This window comes from Rattus norvegicus, chromosome 4 (genome assembly GCF_036323735.1).
Source record: "Rattus norvegicus strain BN/NHsdMcwi chromosome 4, GRCr8, whole genome shotgun sequence".
Classification (NCBI taxonomy): Eukaryota; Metazoa; Chordata; class Mammalia; order Rodentia; family Muridae; genus Rattus; species Rattus norvegicus.
Genome location: NC_086022.1, coordinates 63982741 through 64001556, shown reverse-complemented (window position 1 = coordinate 64001556; position 18816 = coordinate 63982741). Strand labels below are relative to the sequence as shown.

Sequence of the window (18816 nt, the reverse complement as noted above, 5' to 3'; positions counted from 1 at the left end):
AGGTGTGGCTTACAGAAGCTTCTGTCTCCTGTCTTCTTACTTTCCAGTGTGTTCCTGGCTGGAGAGATGTCTCAGTCCTTAAGATCGTCCTGCACCCACATTAGATGACTCATAACCGCCACCTGTAACTGTCTTCACTCCTGTATGCATATCCACACAATACACATAATTACAAATCAAATATTTTAAGCCTTTCCAGATTACCATTCCATAGCATAACCATGTACACTTAGGGGACCACACCCAGTGGTTTGGCATCTCATTTCTGATTTCCCATTATTACCATTCTGTTGTCACATGTACCACATATGCTTATCCATTTCCTTCTGGAAGGGTGTAGAGATTTCTTCTGTGTTGGTTTTTCTCTTGTCTCAGCATGATTCAGCAGTTTAAATGTGGCTGAACGTTGAAATGCTAGTTAATATAAACAGGAACTTATTCATTGGGGGGAAGGAAACAAGGGGAACCTTTTGGCCTATTGACTGTTTCCAGAGGAGAAAGCAACAACAGGGTCTTGACTGTAAGGACTGCCATTCAGGATTCAGTTCAAGTGGCATTGGAACACTGCTGACAGGGCTGGAGCCTATTATAACTCTGAGGGAAAATGACATAGGCTTTGCCATGATGGGACATCATTATGGGTTAATACAGCAAGGTAGTGTATTTGTGTGTGTGTGTGTGTTAGTGGCAGTTTTGTTTGTTTTTTTTTAGGATTTTGTCTGCTTAATGTGTATGAATGTTGTACCTGCATGTATGTCCGTGCGTCGTGACTGTGCCTAGTGCCCTTGGACTGAAGTTACTGATAGTTGTGAGCCACAGTGTGGGTGCTGGTCCTCTAGAAGAGCACAAAGTGCTCTTACCTACTGAGCCACCTCTCCAGTCCCATACTCTGAATAAGCTACATAAAGTTTACTAAAGGCTTGATTAGATTCTTTCTACCTTCATTGCTTTTCCAATTTATTCCTGGTTTATAGTTGGTTATTTTTAACGTGTTTGTTTATTATTGTTGTGCATGTGTACGCGCATGTGCATGAGTGTGGACACGTATGTGCCATATGGAGTTCAGAGTACAACTCTCAGGAGTCGGCTCCCCCTTAGGCTTGCACAGAATGTGACAGAAGAATTCTAGAAGTCCCCGTGCCTAAAGGCTGCTGGCCTGGCTATTGCATATTTCACGTAAGCCCCACCTCTTTGACAGTATTAATGCTGACCCTGGCAGCAGTGAGAACAGGCTGGAGGGGCTTCCACAGGTATGCAGTTAGCAGCTGGAGATGACCAGAGTGGAAGGAATGGAGCAAGCAGACAATGTCCTCAAACCACATTACACCCCTCGTTTGCAGGGGACGTTTGGCCTGGCTATTTGCAACTGGTTATTCTGTTGGAGGCAGGGCCTCCTCCTTCAACCCAAGACATTCATGTTAAATACATGAGTATAATCGAGAAATTCATTGTCTCAAAGTTGATAGAGCATTTAGTAATCAAGCTTCTCTCTTGGAAGACACCTACTGCTTCCCAAGTTGTCCCTACCTTGTAACAATGGATAGCCACAGGGCTCTCTGCTGGTTTAGAGTTCCTAGAACGATGACTTTGTGACCTGCACTTGTTCCTGGTGACATCCAGCCACTGTACTGTATGCTCTGATGCCGTCCCTGCCTTCTAGACATCCATGCTGAAGCCAGAATAGAGGGTAAAAGTTGTTTCTGAAATGAGAAAGCACATGGGGTCGGGACAGGCATAGGGAGCTCCTGACCCACCCCCAACACAAAGCACTGTGGGTCTGTAGTGCAGCTCTGAAGAAAGACAAGGAGAGAGGCTGTGGGCTTTGAGACAGGTTTTTCTTACAACAGCCAGCCTGGGAGGTTGATTAAGCCAAGAGGCACCCCATGGGGGACATTTGGTGTCCTAAATGCAGCTGAGCAGGCCCTGGATGCTCCCAGGTAGAGAGAGCTGGAGATGTTTGTAATAAAGTGACCCCTCCTGCACCCTTAGGCTACTGAGACCTTGGAAAGTCAACTGTATGCTAGATTAAAGTCTCCATATGCAATAGTTGGATTAACGATGCATTTTATTGAGATGCTATTTCTTAAATTCAAAACTGATAGTCTTTTTTTTTTCTTTTGAAAAGCAGGGTCTCATTTAGCCCAGACTAGCCTTGAACTAACTTTCTTTCTTTTCTTTTCTTTTCTTTTCTTTTCTTTTCTTTTCTTTTCTTTTCTCTTCTCTTCTTTTCTTTTCTTTTCTTTTCTGTTCTCTTCTTTTCTTTTCCGTTTTCTTCTATTTTTATTGATTGACACCTTTTCAAGTAAATTCACCTGGGCCTTATCATAGCCTAGAAAACTCTTCTCCTCGTCTGTCATACAAATACTTTCAACCTCAATACGTTCAGGGAGTTACAGAGCTCTCCGTGTTGGTATGCTAGAGTACACAGTTTTTAAAAAACTGTGATCACTGGAGCTGGCTCTTTCCTATAATTTATAAAGACAAGACTGGTGGCAGGAAGTGATCTGTAACAGCCCTTGTCGACCACACCAAGCACCATTCTTGAGTAGGTAGAGAGTTGCTCCCAGCACTGCTTCAAGAACTTCCTGGGCCAGGTTTTCTTCCTCTTCAGCTTCTAGGAAGCTATGTTGTCAGTTCTTTAATTAAACCTTGCATTTTTGGTCTATTTTTCACCATTACAACCATCTTTTATCTTTATTATATTTTTAAGGTCTAGGTAAAGAATTTCCTAAACGATTTACGTACACATTTTTGTTGTGTCATGGACTCACACCCCTCAGAAAAGCTTTTCATCTCTGCTAACAGAATTCTGGCTAAGATCAGCCCACTGAAGGCTTCAGTAGAAACAGAGCAGACTGAGGACTCACTGTGCGTTAGCCCTGAGTTTCACAGTCTGATGTCATTATCTTTTGCTTGTTAACACTTTAAGAATATGTCACAGCAGAACAACATGGAGAAACCCTTTGGTAACAGCTTGTCTAGCTAGCTGGAGCTGGTTTGGAGGAGGGAGAAGGATCTCCAGCTCAAACCATTTATCTTGAGGACTGCAAAGGTAAAGAGGGAGTCACAGGGGTCAGATGTCATCAGGGAAGCCTGCAATTCAGACTTGGAGTTTGAGAACCAGGCAGCAATGGTTGGGTGTCAGGGAGAGAAAGCCATCAGTATGAATGTATGTTACCATTTGAATATGAAGGGCCTTCCACACGCATATGTCTTTGTCTGTGTGTCTTAGGTCTTTGTTTTGTGTTACTTGTGACTTGGACAATGGGAAGATTCTGGTTGGGAAGGAGGAGTGATGTGGAATCTGCTCCCCTACATCTGTCTTTGGTGAGCTCATGGAAGCTGCCATCTGAATCAGTTCGGTTTTGTGGCAATCTTGCGGCAGCCCTCATTTTTTGTTTTTGTGCGCACTTTTGTGTTTTTTGTCTGTTAATCTTTTGATTGTCTTTCTGTGTGACTGAATGCTATTTGTGCTCTTCAGTGGACCTCTATTTTCTGAACTCTCTTCTTGTTTTCTCACCATCCCACTTGAGATGCTTGTTAATAGCTGTTACAGGAAATCGATAATGCTCACTTGAGGAGTGTGCTTTAGAAACAAGGATTTCATGTTTGCCCTAGGTTCCATCGGGATACGTGTGGGGATAGGCTTGACTTCTATTGCAAATGATGTAACATTGCATATGTTAGTACTCCTAACACTTCTTGGTTCTGTGCCTCAGGGATCACAATCTGTATAAGTTTAGAAGTTCTAAAAGACAGTCATGACCTTGGTGTATAGGTTCATATAGTGTCCAGATTGAAATCCTGATGCTAAAGACTTAGTAAGACACAAAAGAGAGTTGAGAATTACTTAGGGCTATCTTAAGGCTGAGTCTAGGTACTGCAAGGGCAGCTACAAGGACATCTGCTGTTGCCCTGCAACACAAGGCTTATGGAGAATTCAGAACTGCCATTGACTTAGATATAAAAAGAGTAAAAAAGACTTTTTAGCTGACTTCCAAGAATCCCTAACCTTCATCTCAGAGGTAGTCCTTCAGAATAAGAGATTAGACCTGATATTCCCTAAAGAAGGAGGTCTGTGTGCTACACTAAAAGAAGAATGTTGCTTTTATGTAGACCATTCAGGAGTAACTAAAGACTCCATGACTAAACTTAAAAAAAGGTTAGACAAAAGACAGAGAGACAGAGACCATCAGGGATGGTTCAAGAGCTGGTTTAGTAGATCTCCTTGGATGACTACTCTGATATCTTCCCTTATGGGACCCTTCTTAATTTTGCTTTTGTTTCTTATTTTAAGTCCATGTGTGTTAAATAAGCTAGTTACCTTCATTAGAGAAAGAGTAAGTGCTGTTCAGATTTTGATGTTACATCAGCAATATCATGTTTTAATTTAGTTCTATGATTAGAACTAGCCACTAGAAGAAGTGGGGAATAAAAGGTAGAAGTTTTAAGGTTGCCTCCCCGCTAGACAAAGGTTCACAGTAGAAGAAAAAAACTGATTAGGCCCTAAAATTGTATGTTCCAGGAAGCTTCTCCTAGGACTATAGAATGGGTAATTGCATCAGCGGGTTTGGCAACTCTCTCCGAGGAACTAGCTGACCATAAAGTTAGATTAAAATCTTAGAGAACAATCTTGAGAAGCAGGAAACTTCTCCCAGGAACTAGCGGACCATAAAGTTAAACAATCTTGAGAAACAGGAAGCTCCTCCTTGTGATTTTTCACTGGTATTCTCAACATTTTCCAATGATGTCCTTCCTACCCCCTTCTTCCCAAAGCAGTTTTTTAGCAGCAATAGCCTCTTTACTGGATACATTTACCTGCCTCCTCAACTAGGGTCCTTCCCACCCATCCTGGTGGCACAAATCATACGTCTTGGAAGAGAACAGTCCCATAAGCTCTTTGGTAGGGACCCCGATGCTTTAATTTTACCCTATCGCCCCTCCCAGGTCTCTTGGCTCAGTCAACATGTAGATGAATGGACAATTAGATGCATTGCCTTTCAGGGTAAGATAATCATTACCCCTCAGATAAGTTGATACAATTTTTTCACAAAATTACAGTCCCAGTGGTCTTTCCAAAGGTAACATGTGATCACACTATGTCGGGAGTCCACCTTGTCTTTACAGACAGCTCCTCTAATAGACAAGGCACATTTTCCATTGATGGTCAAATACAACAGTTCTCCACCCCTTTAGATTCTGTTCAGCTGGTAGAGCTTCAAGCTATCCTCACAATATTTTGTGGATATTGCACCCTTTAACCTATATACAGATAGCTCATATCTTGCCTTTTCTATTCCCCTGTTAGGAACAGTACCCTATATTTGGCCTACCACCGATCCTGCCCCCCTGTTTGCCACCTTACAAAAGTATATTCAGAGGCGTTCTTGCCCCTTCTTTGTGGGACACATCCGAGCACATATCGAATTGCCAGGCCCCTTGGCCGATGGTAATAATGACGTTGATCGCCTCACCCAGCTCGTGGCCTTGGCCCAGGGGGCCTTCTCTATGTCCCTTACACTTGCCCAAAAAGCACATTACTTACATCACTTTAATGCACAAACCCTTAGGATTAAATATAAGATCACCGGTGAACAGGCTCGCCAAATAGTCCGTAATTGCAAAGGCTGCGTGACCCTACTGCCTGACCCCCACCTAGGGGTCAACCCCCGTGGGCTGATTCCTGGAGAGCTCTGGCAAATGGATCTCACCCATCTTCCCTCCTTTGGTAAATTAAAATATATTCATGTCACCATTGATACCCTTAGCGGCTTTATCTATGCATCCCTGCAAACAGGGGAGGCCACCAAACATGTTAAATCATCTTCTGGCTTGCCTCAGAGTTTTACCTCAAACTAAGATTGTTAAAACAGATAATGAACCTGGATATACTAGCTCTAATTTTAAAGACTTTTGTTCCCAACTCGGAATTAAACATGTCACAGGCATTCCTTATAATCCTCAGGGACAGGGTATAGTTGAAAGTGCTCACCAAACCCTTAAAAATATGATCCATAAATTATAGTCAAATGGGGGAATATTATTCCCCCTCCCCGGTAATCAAAAAAATTCAATAAATCATGCACTCTTTGTCCTTAACTACCTTGTCATGGACAAGGATGGAAAAACTGCAGCAACCGCCTGTGGCACCCCCATAATTCTTATGATAATGCACCAGTCCTATGGAAGGACCTGTTAACATCCCAATGATATGGCCCTGATCTGGTCCTCATTTGGGGACATGGATCAGCCTGCATTTATGATTCAAAGACTGGGGGAACCCGTTGGCTACATGAGTGCCTTGTTAAGGCCTTTAACCCACCCAGGGGACAACCCTGAGGAAAAGTTTAACTATGCTTAATTACAGATCATGCTGACCATGTTTCCCTTCATCTGGATCCCTGGAAGCATCATCACGTCTGCCCTTGCTACATCGCCTCACCAGATCTTCAACTATACCTGGGTGATTCTTAATGGCACCAGAGATGTGGTGTCTGCCAACTCCACCACCGCTGCACGAGTTCCCTGGCCCAATCTTGAGTTCCTGCAGTTCTGGGAAAGAGGCACCTCCACGAGTACAAAGAGAGAACCCATCACTGCTGTGACTCTTGCAGTACTCCTAGGCCTGTCAGCTGTGGGGACAGGAACTGGGGTTGCCTCCCTGATCACCTCCCAACAGAGTTATCATCAGCTCAGTGCCGCCATAGACAGGGACATCAGTGAGCTTCAACAAGGAATAACCTATCTTAAAGAGTCAGTCGCTTCCTTGGCTGAGGTTCTACAAAATAGAAGGGGATTAGATCTTCTCTTTCTCCAACAGGGAGGGCTCTTTGCAGCCCTCAAGGAGGAGTGTTGCTTTTATGCTGATAAGACCGGATTAGTAGAAAACAGCCTACAAAAAGTTAGAGAAAGTCTACAAAAGAGACAAAGAGAAAGAGAAAAGAATGAAGCCTGGTATAAAAATTGGTTTTCTGCCTCTCCCCTGCTCACCACTCTTCTACAGTATCCTGGGTCCCTTTATAGGACTCCTGCTATTCCTCTTCTTTGGTCGATGGGTGCTTAGAAAGTTAACTGATTTTATCAAGGCCCAGGTGGATTCAGCTACCAAGCAGGTCTTGGTCCATTACCACCGCCTCCATTGTGAGGTGGCTGAGACAACCGGGGAGTATTTTACTTTGAAACAGGGCCTCAATAAGTTGGCTCTATAGGCCAGACTTATCAACATTCTTCTTTATCCTTGCAAGTAGCCAGAATTGCAATGTGCCACAATGCCTGGTTTAACAATGGTTCTTTATCACACGGTAGATCATACTCAATAAGATACATATAGCTATAGGTTAGGGAATATAAAATTTGTAAAAATTAGTATAAGAGTATGGACAAGCTTGTATGGAATTGTTGGGTGATTCAACTGTCTGTTTAAATCTAAGGGAATCCTGACTTTTGATATATGTATATACATATACATATACATATACATATATATATATATATATATATATATATATATATATATATATTCCTTTGAAACAGGTTCTCACTGTGTAGCCCTAGCTGTTCTGAAACTCACTCTGTGTACTGGGATACCTTTGAGTTCAACAATACCCACCTGCTTCTGCCTCCATAGTACTGGAATTAAAGACATGGCCCACCGTACCTAGCCCTGTATGGACATTTTCATGTCTGCTCATTCAGCATTAGGAGGCTCACAGAAGCTATCAAAGTAAGACTGTCCCCCACCCCCAACTGGGAAAAGAAGTAGACAGGTCCAGTGAGAAGACTCAGCATGTAAAAGTGACTGCTACCAGCCAATGGCCTGAGTTCAGCCCAATAGACACTTGGTAGGAGAGAACCAATCCCCATAAGTTGTCCTTAGGCACGCGCGCGCGCACACACACACACACACACACACACACACACACACACACACTAATAAAAACCTTGAAAAAAAATTTAAAAGGCCTTTAAAGGCCATAGACCTATGTTGGGTTGTGCTATTAGAATAAATTCCAACAGTCCTGGAATCTGCCTCATCTCTTAACTTTTGACTTCAGAAATGTAAGTCTGTAATGACTTCCTTGCTTCGAACAGCCTAGGCAGTTCTCCCCAATGTGACAAGAAAATTCCACCCAACACAGGTGGGCGGGGTTTACTATGTGAATGCAAGTCATGACCAGCAGAGGGGAGCACAGACCACACAGCAGGCTTTCCAAGAACATAACTTTAAAGCAAAATTAATACCCTGGGGTCCTCCTTCCTGGCTCAGAGACCGAGTTCTGAACTACGCACATGCAATTAACCATTTAGAACACAGTTTGAAATTGAAAACCAGGCCCAGCAATGGAACAAAACAATTTTCAGACTCAGACTCATATCTTCCAGCTTTTGTTTGTTCTGTGTGCCTCCCCTCCTTCTCCAAGCAAGGTTAGAAGCTGACACCCTCCGCGGCATCCATGATGACTATCACAGAAAATAGGACTTCGGCCTCACACCCGCAGAGGCAGAATCAGGTTGTGTATGACATTCCTGGGTGATTCCTGTTCACAGAGAGTCTGAGGGGCTTGGCAGGACCTCTGGACACCTGATACCCACAACACCTGTTTCCGGTCCCAATCCTCTCCCAGCCTTGCACCCTGCAACAACACAGGACAATATTCTGGCTGGTTTCTGGCTTCAACAGAGGAAGGCTGGCCCCTCTTGGGCTCTGGTGGCAAGATCTGACATTTGTTTTGCAGGGGCCTCCCAAGCTCTCCAACCATTCAGCTATATTTGCCTTCCTGTGATGGCTGAGCAAAGGAACACTGGGACAAGATGCCCAGTGTGTGTGTGTGTGTGTGTGTGTGTGTGTGTGTGTGTGTGTGTGTAGGGCAAGAGAGAGAGAGGGAGGCGAAGGAGAGGGAGGGAGCGAGAGAGAGGGGGGAGGGAGGGAGGGAGGCAGGGAGAGAGATAGAGAGATAGAGAGAGAGAGAGAGATATTACCATCATAGACAATAGGTAGTTTGTATAAACACACAGATATGTGGCTTTTTAACATAAATTGATTGCCCTCTGGTGAGTTTGTTAGGTAACTGTTTGAAAGAGTAGAAAGAAATGTCAGCATTTTCAGGTGTTAACAAAACACAAAATGGAATCTGTTTGGGGCTTTTCTCTAAGAGCTCAAATCTCTGAAGACCCTTTGCCCAGAGTGATGTCGCTCCCTATTCAGCTCCTTGGGTTCTAAAGGAAGTGCTGTTAGTTTCCTGCTGAGTCAGTTTACTGTGGGAAGTAAGTGCTGGGAATTCCTTCTAGGGTCTCTGTCCTGCAGTTAAGGGACTTGCAGTGTCAGCCCTCCCAGGGTCCTCCTGTGGTCCTTGTCAGTGGCTTTGTGGCATCCTTTGGGAAGAAAGACTGTGCTTAGCAGTACCAATGGATGACTTGGACTGACAGACAAGCTGCCTTGCCCAGGGACACCCAAAGCCCACAAGGAAAGGACAGCTTAGTTTCAGAAGCAGGTGACAGGCAGGGACTGTAAATTCACCAATTCACCTGCTGTTCCTTTGCCCCTTCCCCCTGACCCAAGGCTTTGATCTCCTTTTCCAGGTCAGAAGAGACAGACAGGACACAGATGGAAAGAAACTGTGGATCTCCAGCTGCCTGAGATGTGTTTATTTCCCAGATCAACCTCCCCCAAACCTGCCGTTCACTGCATTCGTTCATCTGCTACTCTGTCTCAGTTTCTCCCTCCTCTCCCTCCCCCACCCCCTCGGTTTCCTACCCAGTTGCCCTCAGTGTTCTGCTCAGCCTCACTAGGCACTTTCTGGTTTTCTCTCTGCTAAGAATCAGCTACACTGTTGCTCCCAGGGTCTTCCTTGGTCTGCGTCTTCCACAGTCGGTTTCAGATTGCCCAGACCCTGGCCCCAAGGATTCTCTACTCCCTTCTTGTAGCTTAACCCATGGAGAACTTAGACAAAGATTCTTTGCTTGGCCAAACTGGTCAGGCACCTGAATGCCTGCTAGGTCCATCGGAGAACCTCCTCCAGAATCCAGTTTGTCAAAGAACTCTGTGGAGTCATTTTGGTAAGAACTCCTTGTCCTTGGTATCTGATTAGCTTCCTATTCTCCACCACCCTCCTCCCCGCAGGGGCATGTCTGAGTACCCTTCCTCAAAAATCCTGTTAGATCAGTTGAGCCAGCACCATCCTTACTGCTGGCGCCTCCCCTTGGTAATTTTCCACTGCCAATTCTAGACTGCTCCAGGCTGGCCATTCTGATTTGCTCATTGTATACAGTGTTGCAGCTGCTCTCTCTCCCCACAGAAGGGAACTTTCCATATGATTTTCAATAAAACCCTCTGTGACACACTTTAACACATATCACTGCATCACTAAGATTTTCTTTAACATTATTCAACTTGTTTCTTACTTTTCGGAGACAAGGTTTCTCTGTGTAGTCGTGGTTGTCTTGGAACTCGCTCTGTAGACCACACTGGTATCGAACTCGAGATCTGCCTGTGCTTGCTCCAGAGTGCTGGGATTAAAGGCTCACACTGCCCAGCTCAATTCACCTTAAAGTGGGGATGACTCCATCATCTCCCTCTTCAGCATACTTCCCTGGGAATGCTAGTGCCAACCTAAGTCTCCCCTGCCCCCCCTTTCTTCTTCTTCTTCTTCTTCTTCTTCTTCTTCTTCTTCTTCTTCTTCTTCTTCTTCTTCTTCTTCTTCTTCTTCTTCTTCTTCTTCTTTCTCTTCCTCCTCCTTTTTATCCCTAATCTTACTCATTTTCTTTCTCTTTTTATTATTATTCTTTAATCTTTTTTACAGTCCAGTTGTTATCCCCCTCCTGATCCTCCTTCTGACTGTTCCTCATCCCAAACCTCCTCCTCTGTCTCCAAGAGAATGTCCCCACTCCATCCCCCCACCCCACCCCATTCTTCCTCACTCTCTTTGTCTTCTTCCCTTCAGCTTCTCCCACAGCCTGGGCAAATGCTCTCCCACTGAGTTCTGAGCTGAATTCCTGCTGATGAATGAGTGAAGGAGGTTGGGAGTGGTCACTTTCTATTCTGCCCTCTTACTCTATCTCTGGAGGAGACCAGCATTAAAGAGACTGTGAATGGGAAGAAAATACTGAGTATTTCCCACAATACATTTTCTTCTTCTGAATTTTCCCCCCTGGAAAGGTGCTGGGCCTAGGAAAGGCGAATACCCCAAATTCCAAACAAAATACATACACTGTATGCCATGAATACGATAAGCATGAGGGTATAAAGACACGGGAAATGGCTGATGCCATAAACACGAAATTATCAGGAGGACATGAAGGATGGTTGGTCACTCCACCCAGTGGATCACTGTGGCTGGCCTTGGCTTTTCAGAATCTAGCAAGCCCTTGTCAGCATGAGCTCATGTCTTTAAATCAAGTTGGACTTAACCTCCTGGTGGACATAGGGAAAGTTCAGAGAGTTGTTTCAGTGTTTGTGGCATTTGATGGCATCGGATGTGATGCCTTAGGAAGGCTGCTTCTAGCACAGTGAATCTGAGCCTTTGAACCTTTGCAACTTTTGGTTGGCATTGAGCAACTCGCAGTAACAAACAGGACTGGATCTTTTTGCATAGGAGAAGGGTGTTATGACTCCTCCAGAGGGCCTGGACAGTGTAATGCCTAGGGGAGGTAGAGATCCTTGGGGAATGAATGAAGTCAAGGTCACGTGTGTCCTGTGTTGTGTGGGAAGCACCATCATTCTCACAAGCTAAGGATAAATGCCTACACTCCTGGGTGAGGAGAGCTGGAAACTTTGGGCCCCACACTGTGTTTATATCATAGCTGTTATTGTGGAAGTCAGAGAACATTGTGTATAGAGGCCATCGTAGCTGGTTGATGTCCCTCTCTACTGTTGCCTTCCGTGCCTGGAAAGATCTCCCCACCCATCTGAGTCTGTCTTCCGTGTCCCTTTCCCCGTTCTGACATCCTCTGGGTTAAATCTAGGCAGTAAGCACCATGGTCCATATTTTTCCTCAGCTTTTAACTCAAACTATCTGTACTATATACCTTTGCAATTGAGTCTGGGATCTTCCTGACAGCGAGACCCCAAGCCCAGTTAACGTAGTTCAGTTTTCAGAGCAATCCATATTCAATACTATTCATTTGTGAGTGAATGGAGTAGATAATTCATGAACAGATATGGATCTTACAGCATCGGCAGTTGAAAATGAGTCTGCCGGTAGATACATACGTGAGGGCAACTGGATTGTGACTTGGAGTAGAAAGTTGCCCCCGCCAGCGGGGACCCATACCTGCGGGAGAACAGGCGAGAAAGAGGAGCGAGACCAAGCAGTGTCCTTGTCAAGGTCTATTTATTGAGAGGAGTGTACAGCTTTTAAAGCCCTGAAGCAGGAACTAAAGCTTAGGGTGGGGGGGGGGGGACGGGGGGGGGGGGGGTGGGGGGGGACGGGGACTGGGAAGTGCCCAAGGACATAAGGTGAATCTCTAAACTGCAAGATAGTCTTCTTAGACAATGAGGCAACAGTCTTCAGGGAACCTGTTCTTTGAAAAGGTCAAGGCCTTCTCACGAATCTGCTCAGGGCAGGATTCTAGCTTTGCCTAGTCCGGCAGTCTGGTCCCGGACAGAAAGTAAGACTTGTATTAGTACAACCAAACTAAGACTCTTAGGAATTATTGTATATATTATTCTTATAGGTAGGTACTTTTAATGAGGTGCTATGTGCATATGTGGGGACCTATAAATACCCATAAGCAAAGGCCAGACCCAGGTACCTCTTCGTGGTGTAAACTGCCATCTGCTGGACAAAGCTATGATGGGGTGTGTGAGGAGCAGCAGCCAGCTGCATAAGCAGGACTTCTGCAGGGTGATGCGGAAGCGAAAACTGTCTCCCCCAGCGTCTGTGCAGTGGGATGAGCAGGGAGTTTCTTGAGATGCTATCTGGGAGCCCTGCTTGGAAGGAGGTGTTTTCATGGCTAGGATCTCTCAGGTTGCCCTTCATTACTGACTAACAAAACTAGGTGCAAGTTTTAGAAGTACTGCATGATGCATGATGCTGTTGTAGTTTAAAAGGTTTTAAATTACTATTAAAAGTAGTCTTGCTGCAATAAAGAGAATTCTGAGTGGGGGACTTTGGTGAGTAGAGCTTTCCAGTGGACATAATTAGTGAAAATTTTGCAAGGAGTAATGTTGGCTGGCAACTCAGACCAACTGATGAAATCCCACTCTGTGATCCAGAATATCCTTGAACATGTGGCAGTCCTCCTGCCTCAGCCTCTCAAGCGCCAAGATTATATGGCCAGACCCTGAACAGTAGTGGCTTAGTATACAGTTGTTGCAAGGTCTACTCAGTTCTGCTTTTTAAGCCTGGCATTATAATGTGTGTCTGTAATCCCACCACCTGGGGGACTAAAGTGTCATAGACCACCCAGGGGAGTGTGTCAGCAGAGGGACCAAGGCTTGGATTTCAGGTAGAGAACGGATTCGGCACGACAGACAGACACAAACTCGAGGTGTGTGCTGCTGCAAAAAGCTTTACTTCTTAGCATAGATTTAAGCAGTTAGAACAGGTACATCATAATTGGCAGTCATTCAGCTCTTATTCATTACCCCACCAAATGTCTCTTGCAAGGAGGAAAGCAGAACGTACAGTCTAGAAACAATTCTCAGCCGCAAACAATAGTTTAGAAAACTGCAGTTATACTGCCAGACTTGTATGTATTCATCATTTATCTTTGTCATAATAAAGTTTAAACTCTATATTTATGGCCCCTCAGAATAGTAAGGAAACTTTTGTAACCATAGTTAACTCTTGATAAGTTTGTTCAACTTGTTGGAACTTGTCTATGATCTTTTTAAAAGAATCGTTACTGTTTTGAATCATGCTAAACAAAACTTATTCAAAAGGGGGGTAAGGCTTTTCTGGAACAGTCATGTTGTTAGTAATTGCAATTAATTTCTCTCCTATTTACTGGGAGCTAATGGGTGTAGCAGTTGAATTCATAGCAGCCTTTGAGTTTATCAGGATCATGATGGTGTGAGACGTTTCTGTCTCTGAACTTTCAGTTCCTGAGACATCTAAAGGTACATGACCATCTTCCCACACGGCTATGTTCTTAAAATCAGATATTGTTGACAGACTTAAGGTTGCTAAGATCACCAAGGCTAGAACACAGAAGGCACCTCCACCGCAAGCATAGACCCCAGTCATCATCTATTTGTAGGGAGACGGCCAGGACCTCCAGGAGGCCAAGCCATTCCAGGCACAGGCCTCTGTTGTGGATAGAAACGAAGCACAAGAGCTTCATGTCATGCAGACTCCACTGGAGTGGGTGTGGCACTAAAGCAAGAGAAACTCCTGAGTTGAGGCCAGGCTCGACTGAAAAAACATGAATCCTAGGGTAGCTGGAACTGTATAGCAAGACTCTGTCTCAAAAAATTAAAACCAACAAAAACTAGGTCTAGCTAGCTTCTTGACTTGGCTCGATCATCTACAAATAAATGAGATTAGCCAGGTATCAGGTACATTTCCTATCCAGATTACACCCCTTAGACTGTTTATAAAGCCAGTGAGAGAGCTCAGCGTGTGTCTTAATTGGGTTGCATAGCTGTGAAAAGACTCCATGTCCAAGACAACTCTTATAAAGGCAAACATTTCATTGTGTCTGGCTTACAGTTACAGAGGTTCAGTCCATTTCATCATGGCAGGAAGCATGGCAGCAGGCAGCCATGGTGCTGGAGGAGCCTAGAGGTCTACATCATGAAGGAGACTGTGTCTCCCAATGGTCATGGCTCAATCATATGTGACCTCGCAGCACACCTCTACAGTGACACACTTACTCAAACAAGGCCACGCCTCCTAAGAGTGCCGCTCTTATGACTGGATAATGAGTTGCCAACAAGCTTTTGGAGATAGGTAAAACCAGGGAACTCTCTTACCTCACTGTTTTCTCAACTGACTTTGTTGTCAGAACATCTGTCTTCTGACAACGCCTACATCAGAAAGAGCATCTTTGCTGAAAACTTTCTATACTTCCCCCAGACCGTATTTTATTTTATTTTACTCTATTCTATTTATTTTTGTAAAATTGACACACGGCTCTACCAGCAGCAAGCTTGGTGTATGAAGCATGAGTGGTAGAAATGGCACTGGCTGTCACAGGATGACGATTTTGTGATACCAGGACTCCCAACAGGAGGTCTTACCCTGTAGTCTAGAGGGGTAGGATAATGGAGGGGCATCTTCAGGCCCTGGAGGATAGGGGTGGAAGCAGTTTGGTGGCAGACCACCCCCACCTGATCCATGTTTATGTCCCAACACTGAAGGAAGTTTCTGGTGGAATGCCAGGACTCTGCTTGTAGCCAATCCTCTTTCAGGAACTTAAAAAAAAAAAAAAAAAAAAAAAAAAAAAAAAAAAAAACTAGAAGGCAACTCTTATGCCCATTCTGGTTGTATAGAACTAGAAGAGTCGGGGTTGGGGATATAGCTCAGTGGTAGAGCGCTTGCCTAGCAAGCACAAGGCCCTGGGTTCGGTCCCCACCTCTGAAAAAAAGAAAAAAGAAAAAGAAAAAAAGAACTAGAAGAGTCATAGGTCATGGGAGTAAGAATTAAAATGTCTCCTTTGAAATATGATATTAGCAATATTGATTGCTACCAGTACCATGAACTTAGACCCAGTTAAATGCAGTGCTTCAGAGTAAAGGGGAGCTGTTTGATTGTAAGGATGGCGTGATGAAAATAATCTCTAAATGTTAGGCAACCAAAATCACCGTTACACCTACTCATGGTTGTTCGTTTATGAGCTTGTGTGGCCCAGGCTAGCCTTGAGCTCACAGCCGTCCTCCAGTGTCAGCATCTGGGAGCACAGGTGTAAGCCATCATATTCAGCTACAGCCTCTTTAATAGAGATACAGGTTGCAGTCATGAAAGCACAATTAAATCGATGCAGCTTCATCCTGAATATAATGTTCAGTCCTGGGGACCACACTTGAAAAGAGATTTGGGCTAATGTAAGTACAATAAATAAGAAACAACCATTAATAGATTAGGCCACCATGTTACAATTTTTTAAAACATTACATCTAATTTAACCTGAAGAAGACTTTAAAGTAGTTTATGAATACTTGAGGTGCTCTATTTAGAGCAAAGAATGCTGTGGTGGGATTTATTCTAGTGGGAAGAATGGAGGCAGTAAGGAAAAGTTAATAAAGTAAGGTGAAGGGCTGGAGAGATGGCTCAGCGGTTAAGAGCACTGATTGCTCTCCCAGAGGTCCTGAGTTCCATTCCGAGCAACCACACGGTGGCTCCCAACCATCTGTAATGGGATCCGATGCCCTCTTCTGGTGTGTCTGAAGATAGTAACAGTGTACTCATATAACTAAATAAATATATAAACCTTTTTAAAAAGAAAAAAAGAGAAAGTAAGATGAAATTTTACCTGCTTTCCAGGAGGCCATGAGGTACCTGGGACCCCAGATAGACCCTGCCCTATGCCCTCCAACCCCCCTTAAACATACCATAAGCTGCACGTCCATCCCCTGGGCTCTATAATACAAACCACAGCTCCACCTGTTTTCTCAGAGGCTACACCAGCACCAGGGACCCAAGAATACCTCTGCTTTCCTTGAGGTCATGCTGGTTCTATGGACCTCAGGCTACATTAGCTCCCAACATTTGAGAATTCACACAGGCCACAAAAGCCCCAGCAAAGACTCTAATGGAACTGAAGACTTAGTGGTTGTGGGAGCCTCCTGTGTCCCCTACAGTGTTTGACCCCCTTGTGGGACCCTTCTTGGTCTCCTGCAGGGTTTGACCTCTGCTGAGCCCTGCTGATACATGTAGAAACCTTTTGTTCCTAAAAAAGGAACGCCCTGGCTGGGTCCTGACTCACCTGGGCATACACCTGGGCCATGGTCCATTCCTTCCTGTCTTTTGTTCTCAGTCTTTTTTCCTGAGACTTAGGCTGGTCTTCCTGGATTTCTCCCCAGTAAATTTGGGGAAAGTATTTGGTCTTTTGTTACTGAAGCCTTAAGCTGGATTTTCCCATTGTGCTTCATAGAATTTTCCACTCGGTCAAATTGGGGTAGATGTTTGGTGAATAAAGCTACAGAATTGGCATTCTTTTGTAACACAAATGACCCGCATGTGTGTGTTTTTTAATCCCGCAGGCTTACACCCGGTTATGGGTGCCATGCCCAGTTCGAGCATAGACAAATGGAGATTGTGAAAATTTCTGACATGACGACCTTGGAAGCCAGCAGGCGACGAAGGAGGGACGGGATGTTTTGGGGTAAGGGCCAAAAAAGGCCTCGGTGATTTGAGCTAGCATGAGTAAAACTTGTAAAGAAGAAGGAGGAGAAGGAGGAGGAGGAGAAGGAGGAGAAGGAGGAGGAGGAGGAGGAGAAGGAGAAGAAGGAGGAGAAGGAGAAGGAGGAGGAGGAGAAGGAGAAGAAGGAGGAGGAGGAGAAGGAGAAAAAGAAGAAGAAGACGAAGAAGAAGACGACGTCGATGACGTAAAGTGGTTTTGCATATGTGTTCTTTTAGAGTTATGTTTTAGTCTTTGGACCCAGACTAGAGATAGTTTACACCCTAAACATGAGAGAGAATGGATTTGAGATAAACAGTCCTCCTGGACTCTCTGTGGATGCTTTGGAGAAAGAGGAGGAAAATGAGCTTATGCTTTTTCAGAGATCTCCTAGGGACAGAGGAAGGCAGGAGACGTCCTAGCACTTTGCTGGCACCTATTGGAGAAATGCTTATTTCTGGTTCTGGGTTCCATAGGTAGGATATCTGGGTCCCTTTGGTGTGACACAATCTAGTTATGTCTATTGTCTGTCCTTGGTGCACCAAGCTGTTCGTGTCTGTCAGTTTATATCTGTGGTCTTTGTTTCTCGTTGCTTAAATATTTTGTTTCATGTTTAAAAGAAAAAATGGTGGGGCTGGAGAGTTGGCTCAGCGGTTAAGAGCACTGACTGCTCTTCCAAAGGTCCTGAGTTCAATTCCCAGCAACCACATGGTGGCTCACAACCATCTATAATGAGATCTGGGGTCATCTTCTGGCCTGCAGGCACACATGCAGACAGAAAGTGTATGGATGTACATAATAAATAAATAAATATTAAAAAAAAAAGAAAAAATGGTAAAAACCTTATCTGCTGATCGTTCACACCTTGATTTGGTTTTAACTTGTTTCAAAAAAGGAAAAAATAAATAAAAAGCAGTTTCAATCGGCCTTTGGAGCCCTGCACCTGTAGCTAGGAGGCTAGGTCAGCTGGAGAAGCTCCCCGGGGGGAAAACAATCAGGAAATCTGGAACACTGTGAATAGACCAAACCTAAGAATAATGGGAATAGAAAAGGGAGATTTCAGAAAATAACTTCAAAAATATCATAGAAGAAAACTTCCCTAACCTAAAGAAAGAGATGCCTCTAAGTGTACAAGAAGCCTACAAAACACCAAATAGATCGGACCAGAAAGGACAATCCTCTCATCACACAATAATCAATACACTAAATGCACAGAACAAAGAAAGAGTATTAGGAAGTGTAAGGGGAAAGGGCCAAGTAACATATAAAGGCAGACCTATTAGAATTATACCCAACTTCAACAGAGACTCTAAGAGCCAAATGGACCTGGACAGATGTCATGCAGACTCTAAGAGAACACAAATGCCAGCCCAGGATGCTGTATAGCAAACTTTCATATGGGGATTTAGCTCAGTGGTAGAGCGCTTACCTAGGAAGCGCAAGGCCCTGGGTTTGGTCCCCAGCTCCGAAAAAAAGAACCAAAAAAAAAAAAAAAAAAAGAAAGAAAATGGCACGAAGCAACATGGCCAGACAAGT

General features: G+C 44.3%; 1 long non-coding RNA gene across 1 annotated transcript; it reads left to right on the top strand.

Annotated features, from left to right (window-relative positions):
• Positions 1–410: 410 nt before the first annotated feature.
• On the top strand, positions 411–18112 carry LOC134486751 (uncharacterized). Its single transcript, XR_010066129.1, has 2 exons — positions 411–10056; positions 17144–18112. It is a non-coding gene; the product is annotated as an uncharacterized LOC134486751 (long non-coding RNA).
• The last annotated feature ends 704 nt before the right edge of the window (positions 18113–18816 follow it).